Below are 16,595 nucleotides of genomic sequence, written 5' to 3'. Positions count from 1 at the left end.
CTGAGGCAAGGGTATTTCTGGCGAACAATGAATGAAGACTCGATGGAATTTTTGCGGAGGTGCGACAAGTGTTAGAGGTTCTCCAAAATCCCACGAGCAGCCTCTAATGAGCTTAAACAAATGCAAAGTCCACGGCCATTTGCAGTCTAGGGTATAGATTTAATCGGATCTTTGCCCATAGGAAAAGGCAGCGTCAAGTATGATGTGGTTGCCGTCGATTACTTCACTAAATGGGCCGAAGCCGAGCCACTCACAACCATAACAACCAAGAAGGTGCTGGATTTTGTGGTAAAAAACATCGTTTGTCGCTATGGATTTCCAAGGAATATCGTCTTAGATAATGACACGCAGTTTGATAGTGGTTTATTCACGGACTTTTGCAAACGGGATGGGATTATTAAGAGCTTTTCTTCAGTCGCTCATCCCCAAGTAAATGGACAAGTCGAAGTAGTCAATAAAAGGCTACAGGATACTCTGAAGAAAAGAATTGAAGAAGCTAAGGGGGCATGGCCAAAGCAATTGCCTAAAGTCGTTTGGTCGTACAGAACTTCCCACCGAACAGCAACAGGCCATACTCCATTTTCACTGGCTTATGGGTATGAGGCTGTGTTGCCTGTTGAGTTAAATCCGCCGTCACATCGAAGAATCACGTACGATCAAGGCTCTAATAGCCAACTATTGATGGAATCCCTGGACTTGATCGTTGAGAAGCGTGAGCAAGCCCAACTCCGAGTGGCTGCTTACCAGCAAAAAGTCACCCTGTATTTCAATTCTAAAGTGCGTGAAAGAAAATTCAATGTCGGAGATCTAGTACTGCGAAGAGTTTTCTGAAACACCTGCGACCAGGCTGCTGGAGTACTCGGACCTAACTGGGAAGGACCATACCAGATTGAAGAAGTCCTCCATCCAGGCACCTATAAACTTGCTCGCTTAAAGAATTGGCTTGTATTAATTTTACTTTTTACAAGTTATGAAAAAAGGTTGGTCATTTTATCTAACTAATCTCTTATAAGTGTAAGATCTCATTGATCACTCGTATAGACACGTTTTGTCCTTTTAATACGAGAAATATAAGGGACTGTGCGCAGCCAGTCATTCTTGCCAATTATTGTATTTATTACAAGTATTTTCTCATTACGTGTGTTATTTTGCTGTATTATCGTTTGAATTCCTTTGCTCCAAGCAGTAATGTTCGAACAGGTTTTGGTCAAGATAAGTGACTAAGGACCTAAAGCTCCTCAATCACTTGGGGGGCATATAAGGAATCTAGTAAGCAAAGCATATCGAGAGGTATGTAGACACATGAGCAAAATAAGTAAAAGCATGCTAGGGTACTTAGAGTATGTTTCAAAAATTTGTATTTTGTTAAATCAAACCAAAGTAGTATGCTAAGTTCGGTCATGCGAACATATGTTAAATAAAATGAAAATATTATAATATCTTAAGGAAACCTTTTATACCGCGAGCAGTTACTGCTAGGATGTAATTGTTCAATTAAAAGTAAAAGTTGCCCATGCAGCAATAAAATTTTATAACTAGAAAATTAAAGTGTCTTTACATCACGAACCGTAGGTCGTGTAATCAAAAGATTAAAAGGAAAAAAAGACTACAAGGCTTGAGGGTCTTAAGGAGCGTCCTGGTCGACAGCAGCGCCAGCTTCATTGTTTGTACCATCTATTCCCGTTGCCAGGGAAATCTCTGGGGAAGCAGGAACTTTAGCCCTCTCTTCTTCCTCCAGGCGAATGGCGCACTGGGACATTAGAGTCCGTCTCAAGCGCTCTGACAGGTAGCTGAAGTTGGCCTTCCGATTGTGCTTCCAAAACTCATAGAAGCAAAGATGGGTGGCTCCCTTGTACTTCTCCAAGTTCTTGGCTTCAGTTTCCTCAAGCTCCTTCACGCGCTTTTCCAGCTCCTCCGTCTCCTTCCTGCTTGCAATCAAATCAAGCTCAAGTTGTTTGGATTGTTGGTGGTTGAGTTTGGCGCTTTCCCTGAACTTTTCTTTGTCTTCTTTGGCTTTCTTCAGAGTGTCTCGACTCTCTAACAGCTCCTCGGTCAACGTGGATTTTTGCTCGAACAGCTCCTCTTTCAGTTTGGTCAGCTCCGCGTTTTGCTTAAGCAGCTCACCATTGTCCTTGGTCAGCTCATTGTTCTTCTCGAGCAGGTCATCATTTTTCCCTTTGAGCGCTTTCATAGCCTCAGCAAGCCTGGTGTCAAAGTTTCTGGTCTAGGACACCATTGCACCCGCATGGCGCCAGCCAGCAGTCATGGTTAGCAATCCCTGCAACCAGATGAAAAGATTAAGGAAATGCTAGAAAATCAAAAAAAATTATTCAGCAATAGAAAGCAACTTACCTTGACTATCTCATTCAGCCCTCGATTGAGTAATTGGTTAGTCTCCATGGAAATGGTGCCGTCAATGGCTTCTTGATTGCGTTTGTGATTGGAGAGTTTGTATATTCTCTCCCTTGCTGAGCTGACCACGGAGCTGGAGAGGGAGACTTCGGCCTGAGTGGGCTGAGTGCAGTGCGTTCGGCTGGTAGGGTCCTGAGGAGTGGGGTGCTGATCGGAAGGTGTTGGAGGAGTGGAATTCTGGTTGATCAGAGGTGCTGAGGCCAGCTGCTCGAGTGGATATGGAGGTGGCGTGTTTTCCTTCGAAGGAACAGTGGCTAGAGGGTCCTCAGTTCAGGCCTTCTTTGAGGTGGTTTTACTACTCTCCCCCCGAGTCCTCTTGCTGTCTTTCTTCCTGCCTGAGGAAGCAGCGACAACCTTATAATGTTCGAACACGTCTTCAGATGACATATCTGCACAAAAAAAAAAGAACAATACGAGCAGTGAGACAAGATATATAGATGGAACTAAAAATGAAAGTAAAGAGATTATAAGTAAAGTACCCGTGCTACAACTACTGGTCGCTACATTACTTACTGAACTATTTACTGCCTGGAAGAAATATGAACTTAAGTTTGGAGTATACTTAAAGTTGTCGTCCCCATCAAATAAGTGACAAGGAATTGGAAAACTATCTAAGAATGAGAAAACAGTACCGTTCTCATCTGAAGACTCGTCGATGGGAGCAGAAGGTTCTGTGGCTTTCTTTTTTCCCTTTCCAAGTGGGGCAGGGGGAGTAGCAGCTTGCGGAAAGCAGGAGGGTTCCCTGATTGTCACTCCAGTCATCCTCCTCCTTTGAGGTTGTGACACGTCTGAGTGCTGCTCGGGAATCTCCTCGCCAGTGGCACTTCCCGCTGTTGACTCCCTCACATCCTGGTGAGGTGTCAGAAGCTCGACTAGCCTAAGGTTAGCCTCTGTGACCAGATGCTTGACGCTCTTCTCCATGTCAGTCATACTGGCCAAGAGGGCTGATCAAATTTCCATGTCTGGTGTGGGAGCCGGTCGCAGCCATGGGCCTGAAAGGCACTAAAAATCTAAGGGAAATGAAGGAAAATTAAAGAAAAATAAACGACCAGGGGTGTAAATATATTACCTCCTTGAGTGAAGGCCGGGTTGTTGGAAACCATGTCTGTAGTCAGGAAGTATTCAAGGTGGTACCTCCCCACATTGGAAATAAATGTTGTGTTACTCATGAAAGTACGGGACGTTTCCTGGTAGCAGAAGTGTAAAAACACCGTGTTTTCTTGGTTGGGGTTGGATTTTAGGTCGAACAAATAGTTGACCTCATATGGTGTGGGGACAGGCCATTTCTTAAGGCCATAAAGGATATAGAGTGCTGAATGCAGTCTATATCCATTGGGGGTTATTTGAAAAGGAGTGACCCCAAAATAGTTGGCCACTCCTTGGAAGAAAGGATGGAGAGGCAGGATCGCTCCCGCCTCGATGTGGTACCTTGACCAGGCGCTGAAGGCACCTCCAAGAAAATTCGCCCGTTGGTCTCTAGTGGGTTGAACAAGGATTACCCCAGGAAGTCCGTATTTTTTAATATAATTCGCAATCATCCTAACCGTTACTCGGCTAGGAGGGGCGACGTACCATTCAACATCTAGTTGAATGGCATTTCGAATTTAAGCGTGAGTTTGGATGCTAGGGTCAGAGATATTTCTTTCTCGACCACTGGTCGAGGAAATTTCAGCCCGAGGAGCAGGCTGATTTGAAGGATTGGAAGGTTTCTTTTTCTAGGCTTTAGTTTTTGCTCGACCCATATTTTGGAGGACAGTCGATGGAGTGTTTGAGGTGGTGCGAGAAAAGGGAATTTCTCATATTAGCAATGATAGTTGCTCCTCGTCCTCGAACAATTGGGCCAGCAAGTCGTCGTCAATAGGTCTCTCACCTCCCCATGGATCTTGCATGAAAAGCTGCGAACAGAAAAAGAGGGAGATGAGAACTTAAAGCCTAAAAGCTTGTGTTGAGAGTTGGAATAACGTTGCTCGCGTATAAAAATTTAGCTTTTATACGGCCAGCAGCATTCTAGCAAAAAAACTAAGTCTCTTACGAGCAGTTTGAGAAACAGATTAAAAAGTGGAAGTAAAAAGTTTTTCAGAAAAAACTTTTTCGACTCCGAGAGGGCGGGAAAAACCAGTTTTTCAACTAGCTTAAAAATCGAATTTTTACTTCGATTTTACGCCTTAAATCTACAGTCTCGACTACCAAACTGACTCCTAACTCCTATAAAACATTATTTCATTACCCTATCAAGCATCGATCAATATGCCCATTTACCCCAAAACAGTCTTAGCCAAGAACATTCAAAGGTTCAAAGATAAAAACTGGTGTAAGATAGTTTTGCATGGCATCTCAAGCGACAGAAAGATTCTGGAAACTTACTTGGATGAAAGTTAGAGTATGAGCACGAATGTTTCGAGCGTCTGAGCGAAAATTCCTTAAATTAGCAGTGAGCATTTCAAGGTTTTTCTGAGTTTCCTAAGCTCTGAACGTTGAGGTTCTTTAAGGCTCTTGAAGAAGAGAAGGCGAGTGAAAGGTAAAAAGTAAAAATGTGATCTGGGGGTATAATTTATAGTGATCGTAGCACCGTAAAAGAGGTAATCATGGAATTGCTTTGTTCAAAGTATGGGGAACTGCAATAGCCGTCAGACAATTTTTTGGGAAACCGAAAAGACTTGATTAGACATGATTGATCACTTTTTTCAAGAAAGCATGGGCGACTCTGACAGATTTGGTGGGTAAGTGAAGAGTCAGTTTCCTGAGTTTATTTTATGTTGGTCAAAGTCAAGTAAAATTGGGGGGAAAATGTTTACCCAAAAGCGGTTGCTTATGACGTGGCAGGTATTTCTCTCACGTGGATGACACGTGGAAGAGTCGAAATAAGGCGGTGTTGTTCGATTATCAACCAACTATACATTGCTTCATCAAGCCTGACTATTAGATACGACTAGGTTGGTCGTATGATTAGGTTTATTTCCTTATAAGATTGTGATCATGTAATAATTACGTGGATTAATTCATCTTTATTGCCTTGATACACGGATATTAAGGAGAGTTAAGGCGCAATGGCCCATGTAACCCCCTTGAGCCTAGAAATATGCATGAAATAGCTCAAGGAGGGGACTTTTGATCTTTGAAGCTGTTTTTCTGAATATTGAATGAGAGACCATATAGTGCAAGTATCCATCGTCTTGTTGTAATTCTCCCAAGATTTGTGAAACTCAAGAACCCTAGTTCTTTGATCCCGACATTGGGGTCCAATATTAATAATAGCACTAAGTGGACGTAGGTCATTACCATTCATTGGGGCTAAACCACTATAAATTGTTGGTGTTTCTTCTTTACTATAGAGTCCAAGAACTTTACTTAGCTAGTTAGATAGTAGTAATAGTAATAATTAGTAGTAGTTATAGTATGTTTATTACTGTGGATTTTGATTCAAGCCGGGACTTAGTTGGACACTCGTAGCAACACTTGTAGATTTTATAAGTTTAACCTATAGTTTAAGAATATTAATTATAACCTAAGGTTTGATTAATATGACTGATTATGGAGATGATATTAATTATACTATAACGTTTAGACAGACCCAATAAGATAATAACACTTATCATATGTATGTTTAATGAGAAATTAAGTATTTTTGAGGAATAGTTTACTAAGAATAATATTTGAAAATCCAAGAGTCTGCCAGCAACTTTGAAATCGTTAAAGGACTTAGTCAAGACTGTTTACTCAATTAAAATTAGGCTGAAAAATGTAATTACGTGTATAATATTTCAGCGTATGCCGATATATCGCAGCTCTAGGGGGCGATATATCGCCACACGGGGATACGAAAAGCACGTAACTTCGCACGACCATTTTGATGAGACACGGGAATATGAGCCCAAGCGATATATCGCCTATGGTAGGCGATATATCGGATCTAGGGCTGCATTTTCAAATGATTTTGAAACCAAGCTCATTTTATTCCATAAACATCTTGATAAGCCAGAATCTTTTTAATCGAGTCTTCAGCCTCTGCTGAACAAATATTCAAATGTTTTTCAATTAAAAAGCCATTATTTTATTCAAGCTAAATGAAGATCTTTTCATTCTTGAACTCTATAAATAGGACATAGTACCCAGTCATTTCTTCATTCTTCAAGCTGAGTTTAGAGCCTACAAGCTCCTAGGATTACTTTAGAGTGTTAAACACTTGGGTTGGGGTTATAAGCTTTATCATTCTCAGCTTATTAAACACTTTGGAAGTAAGGATAATAGTGTGTATTCCGATTTCAAGGTGTAGTTCGGTTATAGTGCATTCAAGGTATTCCTAATTCTAGTTCCTTTCTGTATTGTTTCATTAGTTTTCATAGTTTTTCTCTACTCAAATCCTAACTCAGTATTCTTTATTATTGGTTAGGCATCTTAGTTGTTTGAACTTGAGGTTCTTGTTGGTAAGTTTCTTCTCGATGGTTTAGTTCATTCTGTTCATCTCTTTTCTTTTAGTATACTCACCTCTCTATTAATGCTTTTTAGGAGTGTTCCAAAATCCCGACCTTGTTCTCATCATCCCAGTAGTTTGGTAAGGAAAATAGGATAGTTCTTATGTGATATGTGCTATGTTTATATAAAAGTGTTATGATTATGCTATAGTATGGTTTTATGTGATATGATATATGCATGTTTTGGGGTTTATAGTTGTTATATAACAAACCCTAACACTTTTATGTTTTGGGCTTATAGTTGTTATATAGCAAACCCCAACATTTTTATGTTTTCGGGGCTTAACTAGCAAACCTCATTGTAGTTGAGGCTTATAGTTGCTTAGTTAGCAAACCCCAATAGTTACCATGTACATGGGTTAGAATTATGACATATGTGTTATAGTATATGATATATGTTCATAGTTTATTCGTATGATTATGTTTCATGCTTGTAGTAGATTTTCCTTGCAGGGCATTAGGCTCATTCCTTTATGTTTTATATGTGCAGGAAAATAGTTATGGCGGCGGGAAGATTCTTGGAGGCTTGGGAATATGTATTGAGGGAGAACGGATTCGGTGGACTGCGTGAACAATTCGAGGATGATGTTGTTTTCTAGTCATTTAAAATTATGCTTTATATGTATTTTCCGCACTTTGTTTTTGTATTGAATTTTAAGATTTAAAGTTATGAATATTTTAATATTTTCAAAACAATGGGATCCCAATCCAAAATGAATTTTCATGTACTTAACCTTTGGTTTACAGTTTATAATAAAGTTATGGTTATTTCATATGTATGTTTTCTTAAGATTAGTGTATGTGTATAGTAGTTATTAATGGTCCAAAGTCTAGAATAAGTTGGGTCGTTGCATTTGGTATCAGAGAAACGGTTCATTTGCATGAAGTTCTCTTCGATACACACACTCAAAGCTCTGAATCTGACTGCCAAGTAAGTGTTTAAGTTATAGTTATTATGTTTATATGTATAGCTAACGATTTTAGTCTTTATACTTTCAATAAAGAATGAACGGAGCATTAACTTATGATGATATCTGAGCAAGTAAGGCTTTAGAAAGAATTAGAGAACCCTGAAATACCGTAGGAGTACTAGAGAGAATCACTCAGCGGCTACTTTTGTTCCACAGGGAGATAGGTCACCTCCAAGAATCTATGCAGATCATGATGAGATCAACAGAGCAATACATTTTAGTACTTAAACTTTTAAAGATTATCCTACCGTGACTGTAGCCTAAGAAGAAATATGGGAAACAATGGATGATGAAGATGAATTGCCGGTAGCAATGAGATATTATTTTCTCTTAATTAGGTTCACTTCAAAAATGGAATTTCAGTTTACAAATGAGCAAAAGCATATAATTTTTACGAACCTTCCTCGATGGCATTTTGAGGCACATGATAATGAGGACTATGATGAGTTAAATGATGATATGTTAGATGAAGCGTCGGATATAGAAGATCCTGATTTTTAGAATAAGACTAGTTTCATTGTTTATTTTAAGTTATTATTTGTTTTCTTTTATGATTGTAAATAGTGAAAACTTTCTTTTCCAAATTAATATCATGGTTATTTTTTTATCATGTATGAGTTTGATTTTCTTTTGCAATAATAATAAATAATAAATAATGACTAAGTTCGGTGAGGGTGGATACAAATCAATGAACCAAGTTTCTATATTGAGAGTTAGGGGGCCATAGTAGTGGGAACGATTTTACTGATCCCAACCGTCCTTCAACATGGTTAACGTTGGAACAAAGATGAGTTTCGAGCTTGAGAATTAAGTCATATAGGATGATTATAAATAGACTTAGAAATTAATAAAGATGGCTTATTTTTCTAAGTATAGAAACCCACTCTCATAATAAAGAAGACTTATATAATTTACATAAGAAGTCATAATCAATAGGTCCGAGTTATGTTTGTTTTAGAATAAGTTTTGCCTTAGAGCTTATTACGGTAAAGTTCTGACATGTTTCTCTCAACTGTTAGAATTGTGCTGCGATGTCACTCCGAAGATCTGCTCGCACCAACGGAAACACTTCCAACGCTGCTCCAGTGAATAATGAAGCTCCTCCAGTTCGCAGAAGGGGAGTGCGTGCTACTGCCAGCTGCAACACGCCACCACCGCCAGCTGACAGCACTGCGGAGATTTCCAGACTGCGATGATAAGTTGAGGAACTATTGCAACAAAGATAACAATAGGCTCAGCCCAAAACTCAGCTTCCGCCTCTGCCGCAGCCACAGGCACAGCAAATGGCCTCAACACCCCAACAAGTTGGTCCATAAGGGGGATGGCCAGTGGCGAATTATGTGTCGTATCCAGTACAACACATGGAGCTAGTTTATGAACGGTTCTGTAAGCAACACGCTCTGAACTTTAAAGGGACTACAGACCCCTTCGAGGCAGAAGAGTAGCTAAGAAACGTGGAGCCAATCCTGACACACATGAATGTCAGCAACGTGGACCGTATGTCTTGTGTTTCGTCCTTGCTCAAGAAAGGTGTCGGGATATGGTGGGACTTAGTCCAGCAGACACATGATGTTGCCACCATGACTTGGACTCGATTTGTGGAGCTGTTCCACAAAAAGTACTATAATTCGGCTGTACTCGCTTCAAGAGTTTAGGAGTTCGCTGGCCTGAAGCAAGGAAGTTTATCAGTTGCAGAGTATGCTCGGAGTTCGACCGTTTGGCTAAGTTCGCACCGAAAATGGCTCCAACTGACTATCTGAGGGTGTCTAAGTTTGTTAGAGGACTTCGACCGAAGATCGAGTTAGGGGTTAAGTTAGCAAACCCAGGAAATACTAGTTATGCCGACGTTCTAGAGATGGCAATAGAAGTAGAAAGGCTACAGGCTAACGTTAGTAAAGAAGAAGCCAGTAAGCTTGAGCCTAGACAGCAGGGTCAATCTCAGACAAGTCGGAACAACAACAATCAGTCCAGCAACAACAACAACAATGGTCAGAAAAGAAGGCATCTTGACAATAAGCAGTCCGACGGCAATAAAAGGGCATGGACAAATAATGGAGGTAGTAGGCCGGGTTATGTAGAATGCCCGCCATGTGCTAAGTGCCAAAGGAAACATCCTGGGGAATGTCGGGCAAACACCAAAGGATGTTACAAATGTGGTCAAGAGGGACACCGAAAGAAAGAATGTCCTTAGCTCAAGTCAGAGGGGAAAAAGGATGATAAGATGGTTCCTACCAGGGTTTTTGCCTTAACCCAAGGAGAGGCTGATGCTAGCAATAAGGTGGTCACAGGTCAGGTTTCTATCCTCCATAATATATGTTCTATATTATTTGATTCGGGAGCCACTCATTCATATATCTTGATAGGAATAATAGAAAAACTAGACAAACCTTGCGAAAGATTTAGAACTAGGTTTGTAATCGAATTTCCTTCGGGCAAAGTAGTTCTATCATCACGGATAGTACGAGGCATACTGATCAAGATGGAGGACGTAGAACTAGAAGGAGACCTGACAGAACTGGAGATCAAGTACTTCGACGTGATACTAGGCATGGACTGGCTAGCACGGCATGGTGCAACCATCGACTACAAATGCAAAAAAGTGACGTTCGAGACTCTTGACGACCAGAGACTATGCTTCATGGGACAAGTTTCCGGACTACATACACTGCTAATATTATCTCTCAAAGCTCAAAGGATGATAGAAAAAGGGTGTCAAGCATTCTTAGCCAGGATCATAGATATAGTAAAGGAAACACCGCTTAAGGTTGGAGACGTCCGCCTTGTAAGAGAATTCCCAGAAGTATTTCCTGATGATTGACCAGGTTTGCTGCCGACTCAGAAATCGACTTCACAATAGAATTAGTACCGGGCACCGAGCCTATCTCCAAGGCACCATACCGGATGGCACCTACGAAACTCAAGGAGTTAAAGACGCAATTGCAAGAACTCCTAGGCTTGGGTTTTATTAGGCCAAGCCATTCGCCATGGGGAGCACCAGTTCTATTTGTGAAGAAAAAGGACGAAAGTATGCGGATGTGTATAGACTACTGCAAGCTAAATGAGATAACAATTAAGAATAAGTACCCGCTACCCCAGATTGATGAATTGTTTGATCAACTCTGAGGTGCGACCATATTTTGAAAGATTGATTTACGGTCCGAGTACCATCATCTCAAGGTGCGGGGAGAAGATATTCCTAAGAAATCTTTTAGAACTCGTTATGGGCATTACGAGTTCTTAGTTATGTCTTTTGGTCTTATCAACGCACCAGTCGCGTTTATGGACTTGATGAATAGGGTCTTCAAGGACTACTTAGATAAATTCGTCGTAGTATTCATCGACGACATCTTAGTATACTCCAAGGATGAAGTCGAGCATGAGGAACATTTGAGGTTGATTTTGTTACGACTATAGGAGCATCAACTCTACGTCAAGTTCAAGAAATGCGAGTTTTAGCTTTCGCAAGTGGCGTTCCTCGGGCACATTATATCCAAGGACGGAGTTGCAGCAGACCCATCAAAGGTAAAGGTCGTTAAAGATTGGCCAAGACCAAAGAACGCATCTGAAGTAAGGAGCTTTCTGGGATTAGCATGTTATTATAGGAGGTTCGTAGAGGGCTTTTCTAAGATAGCCACTCCACTCACCAACCTGACCCGGAAAAAGCAAAGATTCAACTGGAATTATAGATGTGAAGAAAGCTTTAAGTTGCTTAAGGACAAGCTGTGCTCAGCACCAGTACTCTGTGTACCAACACCCAACGATAAGTTCGTAGTCTACTGCGATGTGTCGAAGCAAGGGTTGGGTTGCGTGCTGATGCAAAATGACAAGGTGATAGCCTACGCCTCATGACAGCTGAAGGAGTACGAGAAACACTATCCAATGCACGATATGGAGTTGGCAGCGATGGTCTTTGCATTGAAAATCTGGCGCCATTATCTTTACGGAGAACGGTGTAAGATTTATACGGACCACAAAAGTTTAAAGTACTTCTTTACTCAGAAGGATCTCAACATGAGGCAGCACGGGTGGTTAGAGTTAGTAAATGATTACGACTGCGAAATCCTATACTACCCGGGAAAGGAAAATGTAGTTGCAGATGCGCTAAGTAGGAAGAGTTATGGAAGTTTGGCAGCACTAGCCGGAATAGGAAAGCCGCTACAGCAGGAGTTGATTAATGTCAGAATAGAAATAGTTGTCGGTAAGCAGGCTAATTTGTCTATCCAGTCAAATCTGCTATAAGATATACAGATCGGGCAAGGGCATGATGACACACTAGCGGCACATATGAATGCAGTCAGAGAAGTCAAGGCCATAGATTTCTCAATATCATGTCAAGGATTATTGAGATATAAGGATCGAATATGTGTGCCAGATAATCAAGGGATTAAGATTGCGATTCTAGAAGAAGCACATAGTACCCTGTACTCAGTTCACCCAGGGTCGACCAAGATGACTCACGACATCAAGGCAATCTATTGGTGGCCAGGCATGAAGAAGGACATAGCGGAATTTGTGTCTAAGTGTGTAGTATGCCAGCAAGTCAAAGGAGAACATCAGCGGCCTGCAGGCTTATTGCAACAGCTTAGCGTACCATAATGGAAATGGGATGATATAGCTATGGATTTTGTGACGGGTTTACCACGAACAAACAGGCAGCATGATTCAGCTTGGGTAGTAATAGATAGACTAACCAAGTCTGCTCATTTCCTGCCTGTTAAGACTTCATACACAGCGGATCAGTACGCAGACATATATGTCCAGGAGATAGTGCAGTTGCATGGAATCCCCAAAACAATAGTGTCGGATAGAGGATCGGTGTTTACATCAAGATTTTGGGGAAGTTTATAGCAAGCCATGGTTACTAAGTTAAGTCTTAGTACAACTTTTCATCCTCAGAAAGACAGTCAGTCTGAGCGTACGATTCAAATTTTAGAAGATATGTTGCACGCTTGTGTACTTGATTTCGAAGGATCATGGAATAAGTACTTGCCTCTAATAAAGTTCTCTTACAACAATAGCTACCAGTCAACAATCGGCATGACACCTTATGAGTTGCTTTATGGAAGAAGGTGCCGATCATCGTTGCATTGGGATGAAGTAGGAGAAAGATAGCTTCTCGGTCCCGAAGCTGTTAGAAAAGCTCAAGAAGTAGTAGTGCTGATTAGACAACATATGCTTGTTGCTCAAAGCCATCAGAAAAGCTATGCGGATGCCAAGCGACGCGATGTGGAATTCAAGGTCGGAGATCAAGTCTTCCTGAAGATATCTCCTATGAAAGGTGTCAAGTGGTTTGGGAAGAAAGGCAAGCTTAGTCCCCGATTTATAGGTCCTTTTGAGATATGGACAAAGTGGGAGCAGTTGCATATAGACTAGCCCTACCGCCAGAACGTGTTCCACATCTCAATGCTACGCAAGTATGTGTCAGACCCATCTCACGTCCTCAAGTACGATACGATAGCACTCCAGAAAGACATGAGTTACGAGGAACGACCGATTAGTATCCTAGATAGAGGGATGAAGCAGTTACGGTCCAAGAGTATTCCAATAGTCAAAGTCCTATGGAGTAATAGTTCTGAACATGAGGCAACGTGGGAGTTGGAGGAAGACATGCAAGGCCGGTATCCAGAAATATTTGGTAAGTAAATTTCGAGGACAAAATTCTATTTTGTAGGGGAGAATTGTAGAGTCCAAGAACTTTACTTTGCTAGTTAGATAGTAGAATAGTAATAACTAGTAGTAGTTATAGTATGTTTATTACTGTGGATTTTGGTTCAAGCTGGGACTTAGTTGGACAGTCGTAGCAACACTTGTAGATTTTATAAGTTTAACCTATAGTTTAAGTATATTAATTATAACCTAAGGTTTGATTAATATGACTGATTATGGAGATGATATTTATTATACTATAAGGTTTAGATAGACCCAATAAGATAATAACACTTGTCATATGTATGTTTAATGAGAAATTAAGTATTTTTGAGGAATAGTTTATTAAGAATAATATTTGAAAATCTTAGAGTTGCCAGCAGCTTCGAAATCGTTAAAGAACTTAGTCAAGGTTGTTTAATCAATTACAATTAGGCTGAAAAAGTGTAATTACGTGTATAATATTTCAGCGTATGCCGATATATCGCAGCTCTAGGGGGCGATATATCGCCACACGGGGATACGAAAAACACATAACTTTGCACGACCATTTCGACGAGCCTTGGGAATATGAGCCCAGGTGATATATTTCCTATGGTAGGCGATATATCGATTCTAGGGCTGCATTTTCAAATGATTTTGAAACCGAGCTCATTTTATTCCATAAACCTCTTGATAATCCAGAATCTTTTTGACCGAGTCTTCAGCCTCTGCTGAACAAATATTCAAATGTTTTTCAATTAAAAAGCCATTATTTTATTCAAGTTAAATGAAGATCTTTTCATTCTTGAACTCTATAAATAGGACCTAGTACCCAGCCATTTCTTCATTCTTCAAGCTGAGTTCAGAGCCTACAAGCTGCTAGGATTACTTTAGAGTGTTAAACACTTGGGTTGGGGTTATAAGCTTTATCATTCTAAGCTTATTAATCTCTTGGGAAGTAAGGATAATAGTGTGTATTCCGATTTTGAGGTGTAGTTCGGTTATATTGAATTCAAGGCATTCCCAATTCTTGTTCCTTTCTGTATTGTTTCATTAGTTTTCATAGTTTTTCTCTACTCAAATCCTAACTCAGTATTCTTTATTCTTGGTTAGGCATCTAAGTTCTTTGAACTTGAGGTTCTTGTTGGTGAGTATCTTCTCGATGGTTTAGTTCATTCTGTTCATCTCTTTTCTTTTAGAATACTCACCTCTCTATTATTTGTTTTTAGGAGTGTTCCAAAATCCCGACCTTGTTCTCATCATCCCAGTAGTTTGGTAAGGAAAATAGGATAGTTCTTATGTGATATGTGCTATGTTTATATAAAAGTGTTATGATTATGCTATAGTATGATTTTACGTGATATGATATATGCATGTTTTGGGGCTTATAGTTGTTATATAACAAACCCAAACACTTTTATGTTTTGGGCTTATAGTTGTTATATAGCAAACCCCAACATTTTTATGTTTTCGGGGCATATAGTTGCTTAACTAGCAAACCTCATTGTAGTTGAGGCTTATCGTTGCTTAGTTAGCAAACCCCAATAGTTACCATGCACATGGGTTAGAATTATGATATATGTGTTATAGTATATGATATATGTTCATAGTTTATGTGTATGATTATGTTTCGTGCTTGTAGTAGATTTTCCTTACTGGGCATTAGGCTCATTCCTTTATGTTTTATATGGGCAGGAAAATAGTTATGGCGGCAGGAAGATTCTTGGAGGCTTGGGAATGTGTATTGAGGGAGAATGGATTCAGTGGACTGCGTGAACGATTCGAGGATGAAGTTGTTTTCTAGTCATTTAAAATTATGCTTTATATGTATTTTCTGCACTTTATTTTTGTAACGAATTTTAAGATTTAAAGTTATGATTATTTTAATATTTTCAAAACAATGGGATCCCATATCCTAAATGAATTTTCATGTATTTAACCTTTGGTTTACAGTTTATAATAAAGTTATGGTTATTCCATATGTATGTTTTCTTAAGAGAAGTGTCTGTGTATAGTAGTTATTAATGGTCCAAAGTCTAGAATAAGTTGGGTGGTTACATTTACCATTAGATTAAACTCTTAATTGTCATCTCATTTCCTGTCGTATTTTTGGCTCCATGTCGTTGGCCAAATCGAGGGTCAACAATTTCCATCACTGGTTATGTGTCTCTCATATCACGCTGAATATTTGATTAACTGCCTTATGGATCATCTGATTGAATGTATAGTTAATGCTATGCTTTATGGTTTTCTTGCTGGTCCTTGGCTCATGGGTGCTACACAGTGCAGATAAATGCAAGGATAGGGAGGACCATTCTTGAGTTGGAGAGCTCTGGGGGCTAGATGTACATAGTCAGCAGCTTGTCCTTCATGGCCGAGGGATAGTACAGGGACAGGAAAACCTAAAATGTGTATACCTAAAAATGTGCATAATCAACTCCTTTAAACCCTATTTTTGGGATCCCATGTACTGAACGTTTACCTAAATGAAAACTTATCTATTTATGACCAAAATCGTTTAACCCTAACTCAATTATGACTTTAGGGTCACGTTTTTTAACTAAATGAATTGATTAGCGAGTCTTGCACGATTATAACACACACAGTGTTACGGTCTTTGTTAGCCAAGGCATTACAAACACTTTCTTGCCTCTTTGTGGTCACCACAGACTATGCGGATACCTGCATCAGTGGGGAACTTCATGCACAGATGACGGATGGAGGTGATGGCACCAAACTCCAACAACGTAGGTCATCCCAGGATGGCGTTGTATGCCAAGGAACAGTCCACCGCCACAAAAGTGCAGTATTTGAAAGCTTGGTAAGGTAGCCCTCCAAGCATCACAGGGAGCTTTATCTGTCCCATTGGGATGAGGGCCTCTCCCAAGAATCCGTAGAGTGTTGAGGTGCATGGGGACAAGTCTGCAATGGTTAGTCATGTCTTCTCAAAGGTTGACTTAAACAGGATGTTCACCGAACTCCCATTGTCTACCAGAATCCGCGCCACCATTTTGTTGGAGATTCGGCTCTCAATCACCAACTGGTCATGGTGTGGAAAATGTACTCTTCGAGCATCATCTTCGGAGAATGTTATGAATTGGGCAGTCATTCA

Source organism: Humulus lupulus, chromosome 6 (genome assembly GCF_963169125.1).
Source record: "Humulus lupulus chromosome 6, drHumLupu1.1, whole genome shotgun sequence".
Classification (NCBI taxonomy): domain Eukaryota; kingdom Viridiplantae; phylum Streptophyta; class Magnoliopsida; order Rosales; family Cannabaceae; genus Humulus; species Humulus lupulus.
The sequence above is the reverse complement of the archived record's forward strand: the minus strand, read 5'-3'. Positions refer to the sequence as shown.